We start from the raw sequence: 25,604 nt of genomic DNA, 5'->3' as shown, positions 1-25,604 counted from the left end.
GCCACAACCTGGTCCAGCTCCTTGCCAATGCTCGTTACTGGCTTGTGCAAGGAAGACTAGCCTGGCAGACCCTCACTGCTCTGGGCAGACTCCCTCTCCCCAGGGTGTATATTTGAGTGAATACAGCTGCCTCTTTCCCTTCCCTGCTGCTGCCTGGTCCCAGAGAATAACTTGACTCTTTCCCGACATCCTCCACTCAGTGGTAAGAGGAACTTGGCTACCGGACGCTATTTGTACAGAGAAGTTCTGATACACTGTGTAACGCTATTTGTACAGAGAAGTTCTGATACACTGTGTATTGTAATTGCACTTTGTTATCTTTTGATACTGCTGTGCCTTCCTCCCGTGCTGAGAAGGCCAGTGAGAATCTTAAAGTGATAAATAGGAAGAAGTTTCGTGTTAAGAGAGGCCTAAGCCTGCTCAGATGTGAATAGGTTTGCAGGAATGCATTGAGCATCTCAGCCAGGTAGTGAAAACTAACTTGTACCCATCTTGCCCTGTTGTCACCCCTGCTTTCCAGCTGGCTCCCCAGGGCCTGCTGGAGCCTCCATGATGGTCCGCCTGGCCTGCTTCCTCCCTCACCCCTGATGTGGCTGGATGTGCCGGACCCCTGGGCTCCAGACCTAGGCATCTCTCCTCACTGCACGGCCAAAGCTGGCTCAGCCTCCCCTGAGGGATGGGCTTGCCCAAATCCTAGGACAAATCTTGATCTGAGGCAGGGTTTAAGGAACTCCATTCCAGAATCCTTGTTGCCTAGTCCAACCTTGACCTTGGGTCTTGGTTCTTTTTATAGGTTCCGCAAACGGTTCCCTACCCTGTTTCTGTGCCCAAACCTCCTGCCTTGTTTACCTGGCTGAGAACCCCAGGTACTGAAAGGTCTGTGCTCAACCCTGCCCTGTCCATGCAGTAGAGCCTGCCTCTCAGTACCAGCCCAGCAGATGGGGGCTCTGCTCACCTCTACCCGCCGTCTGCCTATCAGCTTTGTAGTTTTGCACTGCTCCTTTCCTGGTTCAGTCACCCTGTTTCTGACTTCATACTGCCTCTTTCCTGTACTAATTCACTTGTTCTTTGCCCCCTACCCTTTGTATACAGTGGAGATACTTCATGGACAAGATATGCTCCTGGACAAGATAGATGATAGAGAAAGAGAGAGAGAGAGAGAGACAGACAGACAGACAGAGAGAGAGAGAGAGAGAGAGAGATTGTCTGGAGAAGTACAAGCAAGTCTTTAATATCCATCTTCGTTGTCCCATCAATAACTACACATTGTTAATTTTTACATCTAACCACACAACTCAGGTTGGGACTTGAGCCCACTGTCTTTTAACTGCAATCACACACCTGGTCTCAGGACTTAATGAAGCTCAGTTTTTCGATGTCTCGTTACAGAAAGAATTCAGTGAGAGACAAAAGTATTAGGTAAGAAGTGGATTTATTTAGAGGGATTCACATTCCAGAGACGGAATGCCATCCATCTCAAAAGACAAGAACGGCTTTGGGAGGAACACACTCCACAGAGTATGGGCCATCTCAGAAGGTGAGAGGACCCAAAATATGGGGTGGTTAGTTTTTATGGGCTGGGTAATTTCATAGGCTAATGAGGGGGAGGAATATTCCAACTGCTTTGGGGATTTCCAGGAATTGGAAATTAGCCTCAGAACTGTCGTGGCACCTGTAGGTGTCATTTAGATGCTGATGTATTGCAATGTGCGTGTAATGAGGCTCAAGGTCCACTGGAAGTCGAGTCTTCCGCCATCTTGGACCTAGTAAGTTCTAACCAGTTTCTGTCATGTCCTCAACGGCTATGTCATTCTTTTAAAGGTTGTGCCCTGCCCCTTCCCTCCTGTTTCACATCCATAAGGTTCCTGTATCTTAATTTTTTTTTGGCTGTGCTGCACAGCATGTGGGATCTTAGTTCCCTGACCAGGGATCGAACCCGTGCTCCCTGCAGGGAAAGCGCAGAGTCTTAACCACTGGACCACCAGGGAAGCCACACTCTATATTAATTTTTAAATTTTAAAGTATTTTGTCTACACTTGCTTTTTTGCCTTATGTTTTGGCTTTAGTACCTAACTTCTGCATAACATGAGATCACATTTTGTGTGATGTCAAAGACCTCCTTCATGCTTGCAGTGGAATCTTTGCCTTTGGCACCTGTCCCACCTCAGCGAGCAGGTCTACTGCTGAAGACCTGCCAGGAGTCCTGGTCTAACCAGCTAACCAGGCAAAGTCCCACTGTAGGGTGGGACCTCAGCCAGCTCGTGGGGCTGGCTGGCTGAAGCCAGTAGGGGCGCCACTGAGAACGAGTTAGATTCTCTTGGAATGGTCCCTTTCACATGTTCAGCTGCATTGCACGTATCACCCACCTTATGTGTGGGACAGGAGCTCCAGCAAACTGCCATGGAATTTCTGCACAGTCCTGACATGCTTACTCTGCCAGGATTCGAGTGGAAATTAGGAGGAGAGTTTTATGGAAAGGACTGCCTTTGAAGGGAATGAATGAATGAAGCAGTAACTAAACTTAAGGGTGAAATTGGCACCTTTCACTAAAGGCTCAGATTTATGAAATATCGCTCATCATATGTTCTGGCCACACCGGCTTTGAAGACAGTCGAGAGCTTGGGTGACAATCTCAGGGTTTTGCATCTAAGTCCCACCTAGTGCAGTTTACTGCTGGTGTTTCCCCCAGCTTAGCACCTGAACTACTGCTGGGCCCAGTGAGCCCTTTTCTGCCCTGTAGGGTCTGGTGGCAGCTCTGATTGTATTTTTCCTCATTATGCTTTTGTCCCCATCACTCACAGCTTTTGATCCCTTGCCCCACTGCCCCCCATTCCAAGATGGGGCAGAAGAAGGTCTTGCAGCTTTTTTAGAGCCTTCCTGTCCCTTTTCCCAAATTAGCTGGGTACTTTCCACCCCACAGCCTCTTCCTGGTAGACTAGAGACCAGCTTCCCCGGGACGGGCTGGAGAATACTTGGGAATCAATATCCTAGGTTGAACCCAGAAGCGTTCCTGTCAATAGCACCAAGTTGACAGACCCCTATGGCTTATGACCTTCTTCTCCTTTGTCCTGGGGACTTCTTCTGCCCCCTCATAGGAGTTCGTGTATTCATGCTCTCCCCCAGGACACTCAACATGGGAAGGCCTCTCGAGGGTCCCCCTCTTCCTGGGGAGGATGTATGTCAGTACTGTTCTATCTCCCCTCCACCCAGTACTCGGTCCATCCAGGTTGGTAATAAAAGGTTGATAGCTTGGTGATGTGCAATACATGAAGACTCAATGCTTGTCCATGCTTTGGCCTGAGCAACAGAATGAGAGCAAATAAAGTTTTAGTTTCCTTTATTTGCTATACAATGAAAACTGGCCAGGTAAATAGAAAATACAAATTCATCATTAGAGAAAAAGAGAATATTTCCTTTCTCATCCTTTCTACAATCTAAGAGGCATTTTAATGTAGTAAACACACACCGGAATGCACGCACGCACGCACAAATCGTTAGACTAAAAGGTAAGCTACATGAATTCTAGTTCTGGCTACAAACTTCCAGTGAGCTTGTTGGTCAAACCTACAAACAAAACTTGGCTTCCTTACCTATACAATGGAGAAAATATTTTTATGCCTGCTTACTGTCTTATTGCAATTATTAAATTAGATGATATATGCACGGGCTTGAAGAACTATACAAAAGACCAGTTTGGAGGGGACGTCCCTGGAGGCAACAGTGGTTAAGACTCCATGCTAACGATGCAGGGTGTGCGGGTTCGACCCCTGGTTGGGAAACTAAGATCCCACATGCCACGCAGCGCGGCCAAGAAAAAAAAATTTAAAAAAAAAAGACCAGCTTGGATATCATTTGCTAGAGACACTGCCTTTACTGAAGAGAAAGAAGGTGGTAGAAAGTCACCTAAGATAGGAACATGCAGTTGACAGGATAGGAAGTAAATGGCTCTTAAATATATGAAAAGATACTTGCCCTCCTGCTAATAAGAGAAATATAAACTAGAACTTTAAGAGGTCATGTTTACCTGTCATGGTTGGTGCCATGTATTAGCCAAGGTGAGGAGAAGCAGACACTCACGTTGCTGAGGGGAGTATAAATTGATACAGTCTCTAGAGAAAGCACATTGGTAACATTAATTGAAATAGAAAATGCGTATATTTGGGGCAAGCAATTCCATTTCTTGAAATTTATCCTACAGATGTACTTGCACTTATATAAAATTAGGCATCTCTGTATTTACTGATAGGGATTGACCTTGAAGCTCTGTTGAGAGAAAAATGCAAAGTACAGAACAGTTTATAAAAAACATTGCTTTTGTCTTTTCACAAAGAAAAGAAATGCTAATATTTGCATAGATTATATCTGAAAGGATACACCAGATTTAGATCATTGTTTTAGGGTTTTTTTCTTTATTTTCTTTGTCTACTGCCACCCACCCTACCCCCCCAAACACACACACACACACACACACACACACACACACACACACTTTGGTGGTAATTGCTGGTTTTTGTTTGTTTACTGCCCTGCCCAGGAGTAGAATTGGGTGGCTGGTGACAGGGGGGTGATAAGATTACTTTTCACTGCATATCCTTTTGAACCTTTTGAATTTTGTCTATATGTAGCTATTACCAACAAATTTTAAAAATCGAAACAAAACAAAACAACTAATCAAAGTGAACAACAAAAAAATACGGACAAAGTCCCAACTCTCCTACTTTCTTCTTGCTAAAATAAAGTAAAATAAAATGAAAGGAAGAAAGGCACTTAAGAGGAATTACTCAGGGTTTTTTTTTTTTTTTTTTCCTGCCCTTCACCATGCTTGACTTTCATATGCCTCTTTGTTTGTTAGAGTATTTTCCTTTCACTATTTGGAAAACTAACTTGAGCTGGCTCTTTACAACTGCAAAAGGAGATTTTAGTTTCACGATTCTAATGAACCAAATGATCGTGTCTGTGCTCTCTCCTTGATCTGCCAATCTTTATTTCTGAGATCTGAGTAACCCTTGAAAAGTTGTGAGCATCAAACCTAACCTAGATATTCATCTTCCCTGACTTCCCAATGAGTGATGGAGCTGGCTAGAAAGGACCCTTGGGGCCTGCCGCCCAGGGAATTAATCTCTGGGGTAATCAGATAGCTGTTCAGGGACTGTGGATCCTAATTGGTTATTGAGCATTTTGTTAAGTGACTCAAGTTCTGCCTTCCTGCTTTATTAGAAATTACAAGTTGTGTATCTGGGGACTGTACCTCCTGAGTTTTGCTTTCTTTATTTTTATATATTATTTAAGCAAAAGGCTCTTTTAATTGGGCTTGTCTTTTGACTTGATTAACTCACAAGCACTACTTCATAGAGTTAGTTCTTCTTTACCAAATTGTCCCCTTTGTGTAATTATGGAGAACTGTGTGTTCTCTTTGCTATGAAGACCAAATGGAGCCCCGTGGACCAGGTGGGGTCTCTTGAAGATTTTCAAATGAAGAGGCCCTCCATGAACACGTGTCAAATGGGGCATTCAAAAGAGCCCCTTCATGTTGACTTATCACGGCTTTCAATTAGGAGAATTCACCACAGCCCACGTGGAGACGCCCTCCAGGCCCAGTAAAGAGCTTGTTTTATTGTGTATATGGACAATTTGGAGTTAAAGGCTATCTTCAGCTAAGGGTCATGTTTACATTTCCATTGTGAACTAAAGTCACTTGCTTGTTGGAATGGGGTTCAGCTTGTTTATACATTATTCATACCCGTAAGTCAGAGATCATACGTGTGGTGTGACACATGTGTGAACTGCATGCGTGTATTTGCTGATAGGGACTTGAGTTTAGCTAATATTTTCACAGAACGTTTCCAGCAATCCTTACAGCCTCACTTAAGCAAACAAATAGCTATATCCTTTGCAAAACAACTGAGCACACAATTCTGAGTAATTTTTCAGATGCTCTTTACAATGATTGGCCCAAGGCCTATCCTAACATCGTGTACTATAGAAGCAACTCCGAGTTCTTTGAAGAAGAAAGATAAATCTCAAGGCAACAGATTTCCTTCTGTTTTCCTTCAAGTGTTTGGCTCCAATTCAGTAATGAGTTTTACGTAGCTTATCAAATCATGAAAATGATGGCATACAGCATTATTACCTTTTCTTAGGTGACTATTAGGAGATTCCCAGAATCTCTGGATTCCCAGTTTTTTTGGGTCTTGCAAAAGAACTTTTGCCATGGCCTGAGATGAAAGCAAAAGCAAATAAATCAAACAGCTCTGGCAAGTGAACGTTCTTGTGCCCAAGATTGAATCATCAGGGAGACCCTAAAATAGAGTGTACCCCAAGACAGAAGATATCTGGCAGAAAGGAAGGAGAACATGTTGGGGTGGAGGCCACTGGGCCTTTCTTCTACAAGCGCGTCTTGAGTACTTACTATATACTCAACACTGTGGTGGCTGGGCACACAGTGTGCAGGGATGCAGTGGTTGACCAGATAGACGGGACCCACCATAAGGAAGAAACCCAAGTCTAGATGCCCTAGAAAATTGTGTGGAGGCAGCAATGGGCACAAGGCTCCCCCTCACCACCCTGTGGGGGACGTTATCCCACCTTGGACTCCTACTCAAGAGGTAGCATTGGAGGGAGCAGGGGGTACCCTTTCTTTTGTGTTGAGGGGAGATGGGTTACAGAGATATAGTGGTGTTGGTAGGAAGCACAGGCATTGGTAGGGCACGTTGGACCATGGATGAGTTAGAAGGCGGGTGGCAGCATCAGAACCTACTCTGCTTCTATCACTTTGACAGGAGTTTCACAAAACTGATCTGAATGGTACAGAAGATTGAAAATAAAGGAGGTTAACCCCAGAAAGTTAGATCTATAGCTCTTGATCCCCTTAACACAGTGCGGTGCCCCCTATAAAGGGTGTTTTCCCCTCTACCTCACCATTCTATCATTTGCTGTCTTCAAAAACTGGCTCTTTTGCCTTGTGCCGCAGCAAAAATATTTCTACAGTTCTTTGTAAGTAAATGGAGTCTTAAAGCTTAAACCTCTGCCCTGGGCAAGGAACCAAAGGATGTCATTGTGCATAACTTCAAAGGCTGATAAGATGTTTAAGGTCGCTGCTCTCTGAAAGAGTTTCTTTCTTTTAAGGCCAGCCAGAAACATTCTTGTACACATCCCACCATTATTCCAATGAGAAGCAGAAGACCGTTTCTTCAGTGCGTCGAGGCTCTCGTGTTTTGGGGTTTTTTCCCGCCGCATGCCTCTACCCCACAGAGTATATTCTCTCTCTCTGCCCTACAATGGTCGCATTGTGCGTTGGATGATGGATGTCCAGTAAGCATGATATTAAAGGCACTACCTTTTCCATCTGGAGGAATCAAAGAAACAGTGGTTCTGTTGCATTATTTCCATGTTTGCATGAAGCAGTCACTCAAGGACTTGGGGGTTCTTGATATTTTGGGGATTATGACTGGCGTGGTATAAGCTGGCGAAAGATCTCTGATCATGCAGCATTTAAAGTCTCTCGGTAACAGGTGACTCAAGAGAAGTTCAGAGTCTACTTCTGTCAGGGACACTTCTCTCTCTCTTTTCAGTTTTATCCCTGGGCACTGCAGAATGTGTTGGTTTCTCTCTGTCACCAGCGGGCAGTTTGGCACAGCAGATGCCCTCAACCTATGAAAGCAGCGGTGGATGATTTTTAGTAAATTGTCCAGGAAATAGGAAAATACTGGCTGTGCTATTGGAAATGTTTGCTATTTACTGCACATTCTTTCACACAGGATATCTTCCAGCTAAACGGGTTTTTTATACATTCTGATTTTGAAAATGGAGGCCTGCACTGTCAAGTCTAGGAGGAGAAGACCCCCGGGGTAGAAGGGATGGAGCTCTTGCAATGATTCATTACCCACTGGCTGGTGGAACATGGATGCTTTGATGGCCAAAGATGGTGATGCCTCCTTTGCGTCTTAATAACACAGTGCCCGGAGCTCCTAGGTGCTTTACAAATGCCTGTGGGTGGCTTAATAAAAGTATAATTTAGGGTTCTGGTGCTTGCTTGTAGCTTCCCTTGTCCTTCGCCTGGATCGCTGGCCCAGAGAATAGAGACAAAACTCTCTAGTTCTGCCTTATGGTGCCATTCTGCGTTACTGCACCCCATGGGCACCCCATCGCTGCCTGCCGTGGAAGGAGCATTGGCCGGCCGGCCAGAAAAAAATGTAACGTAAACGAAGACTTGGGAACCTCACTGTTTGAAGCTCCCGTTCTCGCATTCCAGACCGAGCCCCTCAGGCAGACTGGAGATAGCTTAATACAAGCGTATTTGTAACACTCCGGTTCCAACCAGACCAAAGGGCAGTGAGCCTGCCTGGTCTGCAGCCTCCAAGTGAAAACTGGACCCTGGAAGGGAGCCTGTGTGACCTGGCCGTGCCTTGAATCTGAGAAGAAATACCAATTCTGTTATGGATGCTTGAGCCATCGGATGGAGACTTTGAAGTCTCTTTGCCTGTAAAACAATTGGATTCGGTGCCTCCCTCAGCCTGCCCCCACCTTGGACTGGTTTAAAATTTGGGGTTTCTTCCGAAGTGGTGCTTCTTGTTGAGGCTGCTGGGGAAAATGAAGTGATAACGCAGAAGCCAAATAGGTGCTGGACTGCTGGGAGCCTGGGAGGGCTCAGCTCAGAGGCTGGATCTTTCGGGATGTTCCAGATGTTACTGGAATTGGATGACTAGAAGCACTAAAGCTGCAGGTAAAGGGGAGCCTCACTTTCTTTTCTTGAACAGACTATGGAAATGTTGGTGTTTTTGTTGCCTGAATCAGTTTTTTTCAGACTTTTAGGTTCCATGGATTAATAAATTTCAAAAGAAAATTTTCTTCTTTTTTTTTTTTGGCAAGTAAGGGCTTTAAAAATTGCCACTTGTTAGCACTATAATTCGATAAAACAATGGACTTTGGAACAAACCAGGAAAAAAAATCAGTAAGAATTTAATTTCAGAATAAAAGCAATCTTTTAAATGTAATACGTTTAACATTATATTTTTAAAAACCTGTAATACATTGTTAGGATTTTTCTCCTTTTGCCTCTGGCCAGTGAAAACGTTGTCACTGACCAGTATTGGTCTGTGAACAAGTATTTGAAAACTACAGTGTTAGGCTGTTAGGCTACATATATACTATATAAACAGACATATATACGTACATACAAATTGAAAAAAAAATCATAATTATTATGATACTAACACATCTGCATTATTACAGAGTAATACATATTAATTACAGAGTATGTTTACATATATTATCTCATATGGTCTGTTAATGTATGCCTTTAAAACATAAATTAGTCTTAATAGCCTAAGCTAAATAGAATTAAGAACAGAAGGGAAGGTTAATGTTTAAACTGTTACTGTCCTAGAGTCAAATATGAATAATTTAAAAAGTTATCTACTGCTTTGATTTTTCCATGTCTCTGCTACTCTGCTATGTTAGCGAGAGTAAAGAAACAGATAATACTGTGATGATATGCACACATCTTTAGAAACCTATGTATAGCCTACTCGCATTCACACATATATTTATGATTTCTTTTCTGAATAAAAAAATCAGAGCATATATTTTGACGAACATAAATAAACATGTGGGGGAAAATAAAATTATCTCATATACATTATGAGAAAATCTGCGGACTCTGTGGGGCAGGGGTTAAGGGGGGCAGGCAGGGGAGGACGAGAGGGTGGACGAGTGAGAGAGAATTTTTACTCTAAGTGAATAGGGGTGTTTCTAGTCCCAAACTTGTATTTAAAAACAAATGTGGTGCTTCCCTGGTGGCACAGTGGTTGAGAGTCCGCCTGCCGATGCAGGGGACGCAGGTTTGTGCCCCGGTCCGGGAAGATCCCACATGCCGCGGAGCGGCTGGGCCCGTGAGCCATGGCCGTTGAGCCTGCGCGTCAGGAGCCTGTGCTCCGCAACGGGAGAGGCCGCAACAGTGAGAGGCCCGCGTACCGCAAAACAAAAGTGTATTTTGACTTCAACTCAAGTGTCTCTGTCTTTAACATCTGAATATAGGTGTTTCTGATTTTGAATGTTCTCTTCGAATAAAATAACAGATATTTTCCCTTTGCCAGCTTCTCCTTCCAGCTCCTACTGGCTCTCCTAGGATTTCAGGCTCCCTAAGTTTCCCTAAAGGAGGGCACTAGCTTCGGTATTCTGGTTTGCAAGAGTTTCTCTGAAGCAAAATCTATTGCAGGACCAGTAGGCTGGTTGCCCAATCGCGATCTTATTTTGAAGACCCTCAACCAAGCCAGAACTTCAGTTAGGCACGAATTTATCGGTCAGTTAATTACTTCAGGCAGTGATCGTTCAGTAAGTGGGTGCCTCATCCATGTCAGGCTTGGTGCTGGGCAGTGGGGATACTAATAGAACTCAAGATAAAATGGTTTCTACCCTTGGGGAGCTACCAGTCTATTGGGGAGACAGACAAACTAGGACACAACAAATAATAAATTACAAATAGTAATGAATCCTGGATAGGAAACATACAAGGTGCTATTATCAATAAACTTGGAAGAAGCCATCTTGCAAACTCATCAGGTAAAGTGAAAACTTGACAATCAACAATTGGCAATTGATATTGTGTGCGTGTGTGTATGTGTGTGTGTATATATATATATATATATATATATGAAAAAGACGAAGGCTATATAATACATTTGTAAGGCTTTTATTACGTAGGAGATTGTTTCAAGAAAGGAAAACATTAGGAAAACATTTCATCAACTCTTAATTTTCTCATGGCCTCTGCTTACTGAATAATTCCTCTGCAAAACTACAGTGTACTAGATTACTTACATGGTGCACAAGGTACTCCAATAGGAAGGCTAGAGCTGCTTGGCTGACTTAACAGTCAGACCACAGGCTCTTCTTTCCATGACACAGCACTAAGGGTTTGGCCAGATATCTCAGATTACCTACAAACTAAAAAAAAAAAAATTTTAATTTTTCGGGGGTTGTATTTACCCACCGTTTTGTTTTCTTCCAATGAAAACCAAAATCACCTAACACTGAACATCTGCTCTGAATAAGGCCCTGAGCTTTTGCTCTTGGGGAACATACACCTGGTAGGAGAATGGTTGTATGCACAGGACGTATATACAGTAGAAAAGGTTCCGTGCAGGAGCAGAGCTGCAGGTAACAGGAAGGGCTGAGTGTAGGGGTGGAGGGCTCAGTTAAGAATTGCTGGAGTGGCATTTAGACTCGATCTTAAAGAGTGGGCAAGCATTAGACTTGTGGAGAGTGGCAGTGCCGTGCACCTGCTCAGCCACCTGACAAGCTCATGCGAAGACCCATTAAGCCTTTTTCATATTAAAACTAACAACTCTTTGTTTCCTGAGGGCATATGTCTTGATAGGGAGCGATGATAATATATCGATTTCCATCAAGTTGCATTTTATCATCATAATGGTAACAGAGGAGGCTGCTTTTAGTCCCTGCAGTGCATTTGAATGTGTTGCAAGAAACGTGGAAGTTGACGAAAGGCATAATGGATCCATAATGGACGAGGGGCTGACGAGGCCACAAATGGGACATGCCACGTCTGGAACACGAATGCTTCGCTTGGTGTCATGTGCATTCTCCACATTAGAAGGGGCCGATGGGCACAAGCTGGTTTTGCCTGGAACTCCAAGGAAACGTGTGGGCACCTCTGCTGGGCTGCTTCATCTGGTTGCCTTTGCCTTCAGCATCCCCTATGGTGGGCCTGTGGCTGCTAATGACCACAGGTTCAGGATTGCACGAGAAGAGGATGCCTCTGTCCATGCGAGTATGTGCAGCTTTCTGAATGAAAGGATTTTTTTTTTTTTTTTTGCGGTACGCGGGCCTCTCACTGCTGTGGCCTCTCCCGTTGCGGAGCACAGGCTCCGGACGCGCAGGCTCAGCGGCCATGGCTCACGGGCCCAGCTGCTCCGCGGCATGTGGGATCTTCCCGGACCGGGGCACGAACCCGTGTCGCCTGCATCGGCAGGCAGACTCTCAACTACTGCGCCACCAGGGAAGCCCTGAAAGGATTTATTTTTTATTTTGCCACGCCGCACAGAGTGTGGGATCTTAGTTTCCCGACCAGGGATCGAATCCGTGCCCGCAGCAGTGGAAGCGCGGAGTCTTAACCACTGGACCGCCAGGGAAGTCCCCAAAAGGAGTTTTTTTTTTAATGAAAGGAGATACACTATGAATGTTGTGAAGGATGTTTTTCTAAAAGAGAAAGAAAAGTTTGGGATCAAGTGTGAGTATATTTTATGCTATTCAGAGCCCTGGCAGGTAGGCCTGGTTCACCCCAGAACCCTGGGAAAGGACAGGCCTGGCCTTCAGTGCCGTCTTCATCGTTTGGGAAGTCTAGTCAGCTCGGTCAGTATGTCTTGGAGGTGGTTTTCGTAAGCGAACACAATCAGTGCCAAAACTAGCCTTTTGCGGAAGAACTTAGCTGGTGAGAGAAACCATCTTACCTTATGTCCTAATAGTAAATGTGTTCTGAATGAGGCCTTGGCCCAAAGTCTTACATTTTCTTCCATCACGCCTACAGCACAGGGGTGGGATCTCAGAGCCCTTAGCGAGGGTTCGCCGATTATTGAGTAATGTGCTCAGATGTGCAAACACCTTCACCAACGTGAGACACAAAGATGCCTTTGAATCCACAACTCCTCATAACATTGAGGCTCCATCTTTATAACATTAATATTTTTCCAAAATATATATTTTTAATGGAAGTATAACCGACCTACAATACTGTTAGTTCCAGGTGCACAGCATAGTGATTCGATATTTCTGTACATCACAAAATGATCACCCTTATAAGTCTAGTTACCATCTGTCACCATACAAAGATATTACAATATTATTGACTGTACTCCTCATGCTGTACATTTCATCCCTGTGACTCATTTATTTTGTAACTGGAAATTTGTACCTCTTAATCTCTCTCACCTATTTCACTCATCCCCCCACCCCCAAATATTCTTGAATGCTGTGTTTTCCCATTGCTTTTGGATATTCTCATCTTAAAATAACATTGTGTGTATACTAGGATGTGTAAGAGATTTATCACCCAGCAGAATGACCTTTAGTGGATTCTACTTTTCCTGATCAGTTAGTCTTATGTTTGGTATTGGGATGTTTTCTGTCTCACCCAGATTCCTGAATTTGGAAACGAGTGGCTTACAGTACCTTTTGATTTGGTTTTAATCCATCAAAATCAAGTTAGTTATAAGTGATGGAAGAGCTTACTTTGTGTAGTCCGGGCTGCCGGGAGACATCAGCCACATGCCAAAAGCTTGCTCGTTGCCCGGCAACCTTGCTGGAGGAATAGATTTTCTGCCACTGGCTCCCTTTTTAGTCGAGGCAGAATCTATTAACACTACTATTCTAGCCCAGAGAACCGGAGCTGGAGTTTAGCTGCAAAGAATGGTTGGAGTTTTTTGTTTTTGCTTTTTAAAATAATCCAGCACGGTGTTTCTGGCTTCTAAACTCTGCTGCTAATTTCATTGACTTCCAAGTAAAGATTTAGAGCTTATTAAGATCGCTTAACACTGCCCAAGCTAAAGAAGTTTGTTTTCTGCCTGCCTGGCCCCTGAAAAAGCTCTTTGTTTAATTTCTGTAGAAACTACCACGCAGGGAATGGGTGGGGGCTGTGAGCATCTGAGGTGAAGGTGGAGCAGGTAAGAGCAACTTCATTCAACCCCAGACTTTTCGTAGCCTTCACAGGTATACTTGCTGGCTCCCACTTTCTAGAGGCAAACTTATCGTCTGGCTGTCGAAGCTGTTATTTCTTCAAGTATACACGATCTAGCTCTGATTGAAAAGTGGCTGTGTATTCCTTCCTCTTATCCTGCAGTCAAAGGATGTCTTTTTTCCTTCTGTAGCTAAATACTTCTGTAGCTAAATACTTCACCAACAGGATTGATGGTTTCCGTCTACCAGGGGAGCTTGCATCGCTGTCAGCTCTATTGTTTTGCTTATGCTTTTAATGTAATAGCTTTGGGTTGTAGCAAGAGAAGATGATGGCTAAGCCCAGCGTCAGGTGGCTGGAGTTATTTGCCTCTGCTGAAATGCAATTTTAATAATGGACTGTATCAGCTCAATGTGTTTTCTTGCCCCTTTGTAAAACAAAGGAAGATCTCAGCGCATTAACCCGTTGGTGGCAGGAAAAATCAAAATCTCTAAGAACCACTTAATTAAATGACAGTTGCACCTCATATTAGAAATCTTGCAAACAGGCTGCAGAAAATATCTGGACAGGGGGGAAGGGGGTTGCTCTTTTTTTAGAAAGTGGACCGTAGCCACCTCATCAATTTCGCCCTTTCTAAGGGCCAAACACTGAAAGGTAAATACAGAGTGTGATCTGGCAGAGAAATGAGCTAACTTGAAGAAAACCATGACTAACCGCTATAGAACAATCTTGAAATTCACTTGTTTATTTGTTCTGATCATTGTAAACTTTATTAATTATGAAAATGCGGGTGTTTGGGGCTTATTTTCCCAAATAATCTTAGAATGTTACTGATGCAAGGGACCTTTGAGAGAGTAGTTCAAGCGCCCCCAAATCCTCCTTTACAAAGAAGGAAACCAGAGAGGTGAAAAAGTTTGCTCAAGGATACACAGCTATGTTGAGAGTGGCCAGCCAGTTGACTCTAATGACAGGACCACCCAAACGATGCTTCTGAAGGGAAATGAGAGAGGAAAAGCCCCTACTTCCACAGCGCTGATTCCATGTGTATAACCAACAGATCTTTAATGCACACAGATCTTTAATGCACACCTTCTGCCTATGTGCAGGTACTGGGCTAGGTGCCGGGGGAAGGCGCGGTCTTTACCTTCATGAAGTTACATTTAGAAGTGGGAGATGCCCACAGTCAGCTGTGAAACAGTAAGAAAATTACAGGTTGTGATAAGTACTTAGCTAAGATATAAGGGGAACAGAGGCTTGTTGTTGGCAATTAAATAACAGAAGTATTATCTGTTGAAGTACTTAACTCCTTGGGAACACCTTCATTCTTACCACTAACAGAAAATATGTTGGAAAAAAAGTATGTTGGATAAACTGAAACCTTTGGAAGGGTTCATTGTCACCCATTATGTTGTTCCAGTGGGGAGGTCTGCCTGGTGAGATTGTGAACTTCCCAAGACAGTGTACAAACCAAAACCAAAATTGGTAGGGAACTTAGAACTCTTCCAATTCATGAATGCTGGGATTCAGCCCCTTTGTCCTTTTGTTTGTTCATCAGTTCATTCCATTCCTTCATGTTGCAAATACTTATTAGGTATTTCCCACTTACTACTGAAAGTCTCTGCACAACAAAAATGTTTCCAAGACCTAATCTGGCACACTTCTATCAAGGAATATTCCATACAAACTCCTGTTATCAGCAATCTTGGGACATTTTATCCTAGCAAATTGGATTTTTAAGTCATGTAGCTCATTCTTTTTCTTTCTAACTGGTTGCTTTAGTGCTCCAGGCAACTTTACATGCAAGATTTTTTTTTTTTTGATGAGTACTATGAAACTCTAGCGTGAGGATTTGCTTTTGTTGTAGGTCTGTATTCAGCAGGTCTACTAGAGGGCAGTGGTGAGAACTAATGGACTTGGCCAAGTGAAGGATCTGTTTCAAAGTCTGGATCTTTCCATGAATCACATGCTCATTTGTTGCTGGCCTTGCCACTATCTCCATATATTTCCTCAGAAATGTCCTGGATCTCAAAATCTGCTGTAAATTTACCACACATAGATCTTGTGTTTCCTTCCCCGGCCATGCTGCTAACACTGATTCGAAGTGAGTGTTAGTCACTGAGAAAGTGACTAAAAGCGTTTATCATGCTGTTCTGTGCATTTTCTTTGTTCTCCTGATACTTCGTTATATCTGCGTATCAGATGTCAGAGAAAAGTAGAAGCAGCCCCGAGGGCACTGTTTTTGTAATTTCATATAATTCATTTCCTTGAAAATTTGGCTGGAGAGGATTTTCCTTCAGACTTCTCTTCCATTTTGGCATCTTTCTTGCTCTTTTCCCATGTGGCCGATGTCAAGTCTTTCACTTGTGTTCAAGTTGAAAGCATCTTCGTTTCAGCCTAAGAAGACACAGCTACAGCGGACTGACCCTACCGGGCCTCCCTGTCACCCTGGAGTGTCTCATGTGATAGTTTCTGAACATTGAGAGCTTGCTCTGTGCTAAGCGCTCTGCTGGATGATTTGACTACACAAATATTCCCAGTCACCCTTAGGGGCAGGTAATGCCATTATTCCCATTTGACTGATGTGGAAACTGAGGCCAAGAAAGTTTGAGCAATTTTTAAACCAAGGTCTCATAGTATAAGTGGTGAGCACGATCCGAAGTTGGACTTACATAATTTTAAAGTCCCTCTACTGCTACAGGTGCTAGCTATAATGCCCCCTTTATTTGTCCATTATAGGCACTCCCTTTTTTCTTTAGACCTGTGACAAAGTCTGTAATATTACAAGAAGGGAAGGTGATTTATTTGTCATTTTTACTAGACCAGTATTTTCTATGTGTTTTAACAGAACACTAGCCAGCAAGATGTTAGATGTTTCTAAAAAACGAACAGACCAAAAAAAACCCAAAAAGGAGTCTTGCGTTAAATTAATATGGTCAAAACTGCATATTAAATCCCCTTCTAGGTGATTCTGAATTCACTTTTGCATATTCAGAGGTCTGAGCCGTCCTTCAGCAAAAAAGTATTTTTATTCTAAAATTTAAAATTTTAATTTAATTTCCCCAAATTTCCATTGGACTACAGCACCTTTATTTTTTCTCCTAATGCCTTTAAAAGCATAATTTGGAAAAGTCTTCAAGTAAAAGGCAAGGAAAGAGCTTGGGGCATTCCACTATAGAATTGAATTTTTAAAAAAGGAAAAGAAGAAGAGAAAACAATGTTCTCAGGCCCTCTAAAGATCACAGCCTCCTGTTTCACCCTGTTCCACCTTAAAACTGTTTTTATTTTTTACCCAGATTCCTCCAAGACAGGAAATGTGAGTCCCCTGGTCTTTATCTCCTGCCTTGAGACTTTTGTTTTTGGCCCAGGTCTCTACTAGGTTTTTTCGCCATCAGCCATCCGTGCACTCCACCCATCAGTGTACATTAAGCTCCTTGAGGGGAGGAACTGGGCTGTAGCATCTTTGTGGTCTTACAGTGGCTCAGTAACTACATAGGAAATATAGAAATAAACTGTATTTCGAATAAAAATGCAGGATATGGATCTGTTTTTCTGAGTTGATTCTAGCCCAGTGAAGAACCCCCTCTTTGAGTGACAGTGAGAAATTCGAGAAGCTGCAGTAACTCATTTATATCACTAGGGTTCCATTTGGAAAATGATACCTCCCCTTGTCCAATTTAATTAGTAATTGTGTTTTCAGTTCCAATTGAAAGCCTCAGAAGAAAGGATTGTAGTAAACTGTGGTATTTGGTATTATTGTTGTTATCTAATTATATTTACTATTGTGACAGTTTTAAATTAAGGCACTTTTCAAGAGGAGCACATCGTGTTATCTGATTGGTTTTTCTCTTCTTCTTCCCCCACCTCCTGTGTGTTCTAAAGTCCAATGTTAAGTATGAGCCCTCTTTTATAGATACAAATTGATGCATGCAGATTTGTGGTTATTTTTGTTTGTTTTTTAATGCATGGCCTAAGGTTACATGGCAAGTCCATTGTGAATACGGAGGTTGAGCCTCAGGGTCTTTTCTGAGATGTCACCCACCCATTGACAAAGGCAGTGTGGTTTCAGGGAACGATGGCCCAACAGGAAGTTGGAAGATGTGGGGTCTGCTCTGGCCCTGCCATTTATTTGTTGGATGGCTTTGGACCATTCATTCATTCATTCATTCATCAAGCATTTTATGGGCTATCTACCAGGTGTTTGGTGCTAGGCTAGATGCTAAGGCTACAGAGATGAATAGGACAGTGTTCTTGTTCTTAAGGAACTTCCTGTTTAGTGTATAGATTCAGATGCATAAACCAACGTGCTCAGAAAAATGCCATGGGTGCTTTGCTAAAAGTGTGTCCAGGTAGAGTGGGAGCCCAAAGGAGGGAGGGGCAACACTCTGTGGTACTGCAGAAATGCTTCGTGGCAGAAGTGATTTGGGGTTGAGTTTTGGAAAAAAAAAAAAATCTTATCCAGGGATTATGCCATGATAGGAAGTTTGGACTTTATACCTCTTTCTAATTTCCTGGTCATGAGAGCCACTGAAGAGTTTTTAACAGGGAACAGCATAGTCATTTTTGTGTTTTAGAAAGCTATGTGAGGAGGATGAGTTTATTTCATCTCTGGGAACCTTACTTTTCTCAGCAGTAAGATGCATATAGATAATACCCACTCCTCTTGCCTCATGGGTTTGTTTGGGTTGCATTTCCTTAAAATGCAGTAGGAATAGCTGACCTGTACTCACTACTTTCTAAGCCCTTTAATCCTCACAGCAACCCTGTGAAGGTCATTATTGCTGTTATTTGCATTTTATTTTATTTATTTTTTGGCCGTGCGGTGCGGCTTGTGGGATCTTAGTTCCCCAAACAGGGATTGAACCTGCACCCTCGGAAGTAGAAGTGCGGAGTCCTAACCACTGGACCACCAGGGAATTCCCATTATTTGCATTTTAGAGATGGGGATGGTCATAGGCTGACTATCCGGCCCAGGGAGACACAGCCAGGATTTGAACCCAGGTCTGCCAGACTTGGAGCCCCTGTGCCCTTAGCCCACTATCGATGCTGTTAAGATGCTGGCATGTCTTTCTTGTCCTTCATTTCTCACCTGAAACATGTTGGCTGGTCGCTGTATTTTGCCTCCAGTGACCTTTGAGCAAAGAGTGTTGATGTATTGGAAAGACTCAAAATCAGCACCAAACAAATGTGCCATTATTTGCAACTGTTTAATTTTTGTCTTTAATAATGTAGTCTTTTATCTTAAATAGAACCAAATTTACGGAGTAGAATATGTGACTTCAATTCTTTGGTACTAACTGGGAGTTACAAAGAACGTATGTTTCTATGGGCGTATACATAAATCTTCCTTCCGATGTTAACAGAAAATTGATCGTGATTCTGACACCCTCCTTTTGGGGAGTTCCTTTGAAGATCCATATTATGAATAGGTAAACGTAAAATTGAAGAGGATGTAATGAGATGGATTAGAGCAGGGGAAAGACCTTGAATGGGGTAGCCTGTCAAAAGGAGTTGCCAAAGAACAGAACAGACAAAGGTAAGGAAGTAGGTTTGGCAAACTCAGCAAGCTCTGCTTGTTGAAACGACAATTTGGAAAATATTCTAGAAGTTCACACACAGGCAGTCGCAATTCAAGGACAAGTTAACGGCACCTCTTTGGTAAAAAAAGAAAAGAAGTGTATTCACTATATTTTCTCTGTACTAGGTCACTGCAGGGCGAAAAAAGGCTGCATTATGTGCTAACCATGAATGAGTTTCTTTAAGAATTGCTGCTTGAAGATTCAGGAGGTTCAAGAAGAAGAATTAAAATAAAATGCTGTCTCGACCTGTGTTCAGTGTGCCAAAAAATAGCCCAGAAAAATGCCAGGGTTACACATTTTGTGGCTTGGGAGGAACGTTTTGATCAGCCTTCAGCTACTCATAAAAAATAAATACGGCTGTGTTCTTACTCGGACTGTTTCTTGAAGATCTTTTAGAGTAGATTTCCAGCTGAAATTTCACCTCCAGTTAAAAAAAAAAAAAAAAGGAAAGAAAGAAAGAAAGAAAAGCTGAGCCTTACTTAAAGCATTAGGCATGTCATGCCACAGTAAAATAATGGAATCACAAAGAGAAAATGCTGCGTTGAGATAGAACAGCTGTCCTTTATACTCACTGCATAAGTATAATTCATCTGTTTGTAGGTTATGCTTTAATGGGGAGCAATATTAAGGGAATGAGAAAGAATTTCTTTATTACATGGAAGAGCATTGCAAAGAAATATACCCCCATTGAAGCAGCTATTTCAGAAGAGCACGTTCTGGAACGTGAGTGAAAGTATATCCCCCAAGATTCTGCTGCCTGGCTCGTAGGAAGAATGGAGAAAATATACGAGGTGCGGAGCCACGGATAGAACTGACCTCATGGCGTCAGCGTGAGGTTTTGTGGGTGTCACTGCCGGGCTCATTGGTTCTCAGACTTGCGTGTGCATTGGAATCACCTGGGGAATTTGAAAAAACGATGCCTGGTTCTGTGCCCAGAGGTTCTGACCTAATTGGTCTGGGGTGTGGCCTGGCCATGGGGATTTTTAAAACCTACCCAGAGGACTTTGACGTTCAGCAAAGATCGAGAAACCATCGGCCTAGAAGATGACTGATTTCCTTCTTTTTCCGTGTTCTTTGCAGCTAGGGCAGTTTGCTTGTAGGGACTTTGGTTTGGAAACCTCCATCCCGAGTGGGGAGCAGAGACCTTCAAAGCCAACCCAGAGAGCACTTGATTAAGTGTTTAGTTTGACAGATTCCTCTCTTTAAGGGCTAAAAAGTAAAATTCCAGTGTTCCTTTGAAAAATGAATCCTGGGGTTTCTTTCCATCACAGAGAAAGTATAAGTATATTCTCTCTGAACTCCGAAGTAGGAAAAAGAAAAAAGTAAACAACCACATCCAGGTGCAGGCAAACTTCCAAGTAGTGGGAAGAGGCTGTGAAGTGATATTGATCAAGGTATCAGCAGGCACTGAGACTTGACCCTAATTTACTGCTGGGGGAAAAAAAAACAAGAAAGAAGGAAAGAAAAGAAAAGTAATAGAGTACCTTCTCGATTATAGGTCCGATGGTCAGAACTACATTCCCTAACTTAAGTGGAGCTTTTTCCTTTTCTTTTTGGGATTTCTAGGAAATACCAGACAGTACGGTATAACATAAGTAAGAAGAAACACGACTTTTAGTTAGTACTTGGCTAATGCTAAGCATTGACCTTCAATAATTCTCTACTTTTCTCAGTCTGTAGAACAGGAGTCATACTATCGCTTGTACTCCAGTTTGATAAAGAACATTTACTTCTTTACAGGGAACTGCCTCCTGAGCAAATATTTGAGTTTGGGGTGATTGAGAAGGGGTGTCTTCACCTCAACACCAACCAGAAAAAAGTCAGGAGGTCACAGGTGCGTCCAAGAGACCGAAAGCAGGCTTGAGCAGCTCTCCTCAAGTGGGATGTGCTCACAAATGTAGAGATGTTGTTAAAATGCAGATTCTGAATCAACAGGTCCAGGAAGGGGCCCAGGAGAGTCGGCATTTCCAGGTGATGTTGATGGTTCTGACCCCCGGCTCACACTTTGAGAGGCACATCAGTCCAGTACATCTGCTGGTGTGAATGCTTTTCTTAGGGCAGCTGGAAGAGAATAAGACAAGGATGGAGAAGACTGGTGTGTAGCTGCCCTCTGTGCAGGTGATGCATGAAGTACAGGCACAATAATAATTTTTTGACTTTGAGTTCATGTGGCCCCAAGCAACTTGGTATGATCAATGTCTATGTTCTCAACTGCTCTTTTTATAGGTACTAATTTTTATATGCTTTCCATTCTCTACATGACCTTGAGGGGAAGCTGAGTATAAAAATTTAGTTTCTTTTTTGGGGGGCGCTGCGTTGGGTCTTCGTTGCTGTGCGCAGGTTTTCTTAGTTGTGGCGAGCGGGGGCTGCTCTTCATTGTGGAGTACGGACCCTAGAGCACACAGGCTTCAGTAGTTGTGGCTCACGGGCTCAGTAGTTATGGCTTGTGGGCTCTAGAGTGCAGGCTCAGTTGTTTTGGCACAAGGGCTTAGTTGCTCCGTGGCATGTGGGATCTTCCCAGACCAGAGATCGAACCTGTGTCCCCTCCATTGACAGGTGGATTCTTAGCCACTGCGCCACCAGGGAAGTCCCCCGAATCTAGTTTCTTTCTCCATTAATTTTTTCCCATTTTTATTGAATTCTGGTATGTCAGCCTACTACCTTTCTCTGTGAGTCAATCTAATTTATCTTTTGAGTCTTTCTTACCTACATGTACAGCTAGTTCTCTTTTATCTGGTGCCTACCATGGTGATTTTAAAAAAATCTCTAGGTAAATGGCAAAATTATTCAAAATAATCTGGTTGACCTCATCCTCATTGGGTTATCAGTGGAAATGTTGGGGTAAAATCAACTTGCCAACATTGATCTAAATAAGATCCTCTGATTATGTTGTTTGCCCAATGGATAGATTTTTGTTTTGCCACTCTAAATCGGGGGCTGTGTCGTGTTTTCCTGATCGTTTCATAATGTGCTCACACATTATTTAAGGTTTGTAAAGTTTAAGAATAGATGTAGTTTTGTGTGTTCTAATTTAAACATAGAATTTGGAAAGGGAAGAGGGTTTTAAAAAATATGGTTGTGACATGTTTATTATAAATAAGTGAAAATGGAGCCCGTGATTATGCTGGTGGTATATATATATATATTGTACCTTGTCAACAAGAAAGCTTTTATGTTTGTGTATTTCACATGGTATTTTCTTTCTTTAAAAGAATTAGAGCTGATGATGTGTCTTGGAAGGCTTAAACGCATTCTGGTTTAAAATAGTCCTCTATAACTGGGCTTCTTCTGGAAGTTTCCATGGCTTTCTCGTAGAACTGCAGGCCTGTTGAAATGGACCTGGTTTTCACTAGCTGCAGTCAGTTATTCCCTCTTTCTCTAAGCCAGAGGTTCTCAAATATCAGTGTGCATCAGAATCACCTGGAAGGCTTATTGACACACAGACAGCTGGGCTCCATCACCGGTTCCTGGTTCAGGAGGTCTGGGGTGAGGCGGGAGGACCTGCGTTCCTCCCATGTTGCCAGGTGATGCTGATGCTGCTTAACCAGGTACCACATTTTGAGAACCACTGCAGTTTCAGCCCTTGCTGAGTGTAGACTGGCACCAACAGCATGTATGTTGTACCTGGCTGAGGCATCACCTGGGACCTTTTCAGAAATGCAGCGTCTTAGGCTCCAGCCCAGACCTACTGAATCAGAATCTGCATTTTAACAAGCTCCCATGTGATTTATGTGCACATTCAAGTTTGAGAAGCCCTGCTTTAAGCTACTTGCAGCATCATTAATGCTCTGATGTTACTAGCATTGGGATTTCATAAGCACTGAGTGAAGGGGAAAGAGAAAATCTTAAAGAAATTAGAACTCTTAGGTACTTAATCTTTCTGACAGCATCTTCTCTGGCAAGCTGAGGTCAACCTGGCCATAGTTGAACTCAATTCTGTATTATTCCAAGAAGTCATTTTTAATCATTTCTTTAATTCTAGAGAAAATGACTTATTTTAAACCACTTACTTAAAAAGCATCGTAAAATTACAAATTGTTTATCATAAAAAAGTGAGCTCACCTAGTCAGATTCATTCATTGCATGTTCTGCCCACAAGTTTTGCAAGTACTCAGGAGATCACAGCAGACAGATGAGCCTATAGACCTGGGAGACTGGGGCAGAGGGCCACTCCACTGCAGATTCTTCTCCATCCTTCTCAACAGCCACAGGACTATGGAATGAAGCCTAAAGTGCATAATTATAATCTGGAGGCTTTATTTAATCCAGTGGAAAGTAAACAACAACAGAAAAAGATTTTCTGGAATATCTAGAATTTTCAGTTATTCAGAACCCAAAGTGCCGCCTTCCTGGATAAATGAAGAGTCTAAAGTATTTTTCTTTCTTTCAAATTGATTGCGTGACAAACATTTGGAATTCTTAGGTGTTACTTCCTTTAAAGAGGAAAGCAGTGCCTAACATTGGCAAGTGTATTTTCTGCCCTTGTTTTCCAGTGATTCCAAGTAGAAAAAAGAGGACTTGTGGGGGGAGAGAAACACTACAGGAAGACAGTCAAAGCATCTAGATTTCACAGTTGTGCTACTGAAATTTTTTTATACTCCTTTTAGTCATGTGCCGGGATAAGCAATGCCACAAAGAAAACAGGGTACATCTTCTTGAGGTATCTGTTTCACCTGAAGATTTGAGGGGGCGGGCAATGTTACATACTCTGACTAGTTAAGTAATATTAAACATTACGTTTATATTAAAACATATTATTATTTACGGACTAGGCAGTAACACGTGTACAAATTAAGGTATAGCATGAGACTTAAAGAAATTAGATTTTTGTAGCTGGCTACTATGGGTTATATCCCCAGGCCCCTAGGGTTTGATTCCTTTTATTCTATAGAAATACGTTGGTCGAAAACGTTAAGAAGCACGTCTTAAGATATTAGGTAATCTTTTCAAAAAATACCTTTATTGAGGTATCATTGATGCATAGTACGCTGTGTGTATTCAAAGTGTACAGCTGGTAAGTTTTGACATATGTATACACCTGTGAATCCATCTAACAATCAAGGTAATGAAGATATTCATCACCTGCAAAAGCTTCTTTCTCCTCTGTAATCTCTCCTTTCCTCCCGCCCCTCCTTCAAGTAGGCAAGTGACCTTTAATCTGCCTCTGTCACTATAGATACACTGTCTAGAATTTTATATAAATGGAGTCACATAGCATGTAGATGTGTCTAGTGTGAGTGTGTAGCATAGTATGAGGAGGTAGGTCTAGCTTCTTTCATTCAGGATCATTATTTTCGGTTCATCCACGTTGTAGTATGTGTTGACACTTCAATCTCTTTACTGCTGAGCATTATTCCTTTGCATGGACATGTCACAATTTATTTTTCTGTTTACCTTTTGATGGACATTTGAGTGTTTGCAGTTTATGCCTTTTAGAAATATAGCTGCTGTGAATATTTGTATGCAAATCTATGTATGGTCATATGTTTTCATTTCTCTTGGGTGAATGCCCAAGATTGAAATGGCTGGATTATATGGTAGGTGTACGTTTAATTTTTAAGAAACTTCCATAATGTTTCGCAAAGTATCTGTACCATTTTACATTCCCACCAGCATTGTATGAGCTCCAGTTGCTTCACATCCTTGCCAAAACTTGGTATGATCTTTAAAAATTTTAGCCATTCTAATTGGTATGTGGTAGTAATATCTCATTATAGATTTAATTTGCATTTCTCTGCTGACTAATATTATTGAGCATCTTTTCATGTTATTTGCCATTAATATATCTTCTTTAGTGAAGTGTCCGTTGAAGTCTTTTGCCCAGTGTATTGTTGGGTTGGTTACTCATTACTGAGTTTTGAAATATGTTCTAGATATGGGTTTTTTTTTGGTCAGGTATGTGATATGCAAATATTTTATCACAGTCTATGACTTGTATTTTCATTCTCTTTACTGTGTCTTTCAAAGAGCAGACTTTCTTAATTTTGAAGTCCAATTTATCAAATTTTTTTTTTTTTATGGATGGCACTTTTGGTGTTATAACTAAGAGGTATTTGCCTAACATGAAGTCACAAAGGTTTTCCCTTATGTTTTTCTCTAAAAGTTTTAAGGTTTAACATATATTTCTGTGGTCCATTTTGAATTTTTTTTGTATGTGGTGCAAGGTACAATATGTGTTGAAGTTCATTTTTAAATATATGGAATTCAAATTGTTCCAGAACCATTTGTTGAAAAAACTTCCTTTTTCCATTGAATTACTTTTGTACCTTTGTTTAAAATTAATTGACCAAATACGTGTGAGTCTATTTCTGGACTCTGTATTTTGTTTCACTGATCTATTT

General features: G+C 42.2%; 1 protein-coding gene and 1 non-coding gene across 5 annotated transcripts in view; one reads left to right on the top strand and one right to left on the bottom strand.

Annotated features, from left to right (window-relative positions):
- FOXN3 (forkhead box N3) overlaps positions 1–25,604 on the top strand; it is a 403,885-nt gene that overhangs the window by 46,772 nt on the left and 331,509 nt on the right. The window contains exon 1 of one of the 4 annotated variants that reach the window (XM_029238645.1): positions 8,700–8,722. The exons of the other annotated variants lie outside the window; for them this stretch is intronic. The gene's annotated coding sequence lies outside the window, so the exon portion shown is untranslated. Of the gene's footprint in view, positions 1–8,699; positions 8,723–25,604 lie in introns of those variants that run through there. 4 annotated transcript variants of the gene reach the window in all.
- On the bottom strand, positions 18,528–18,600 carry TRNAR-UCU. Its single transcript has one exon. It is a non-coding gene; the product is annotated as a tRNA-Arg (tRNA).

The sequence above is a fragment of the Monodon monoceros genome, unplaced genomic scaffold (assembly GCF_005190385.1).
Source record: "Monodon monoceros isolate NGI ecotype Baffin Bay Population unplaced genomic scaffold, NGI_Narwhal_1 Super_Scaffold_21, whole genome shotgun sequence".
Lineage (NCBI taxonomy): Eukaryota > Metazoa > Chordata > Mammalia > Artiodactyla > Monodontidae > Monodon > Monodon monoceros.
The sequence above is the reverse complement of the archived record's forward strand: the minus strand, read 5'-3'. Positions and strand labels throughout refer to the sequence as shown.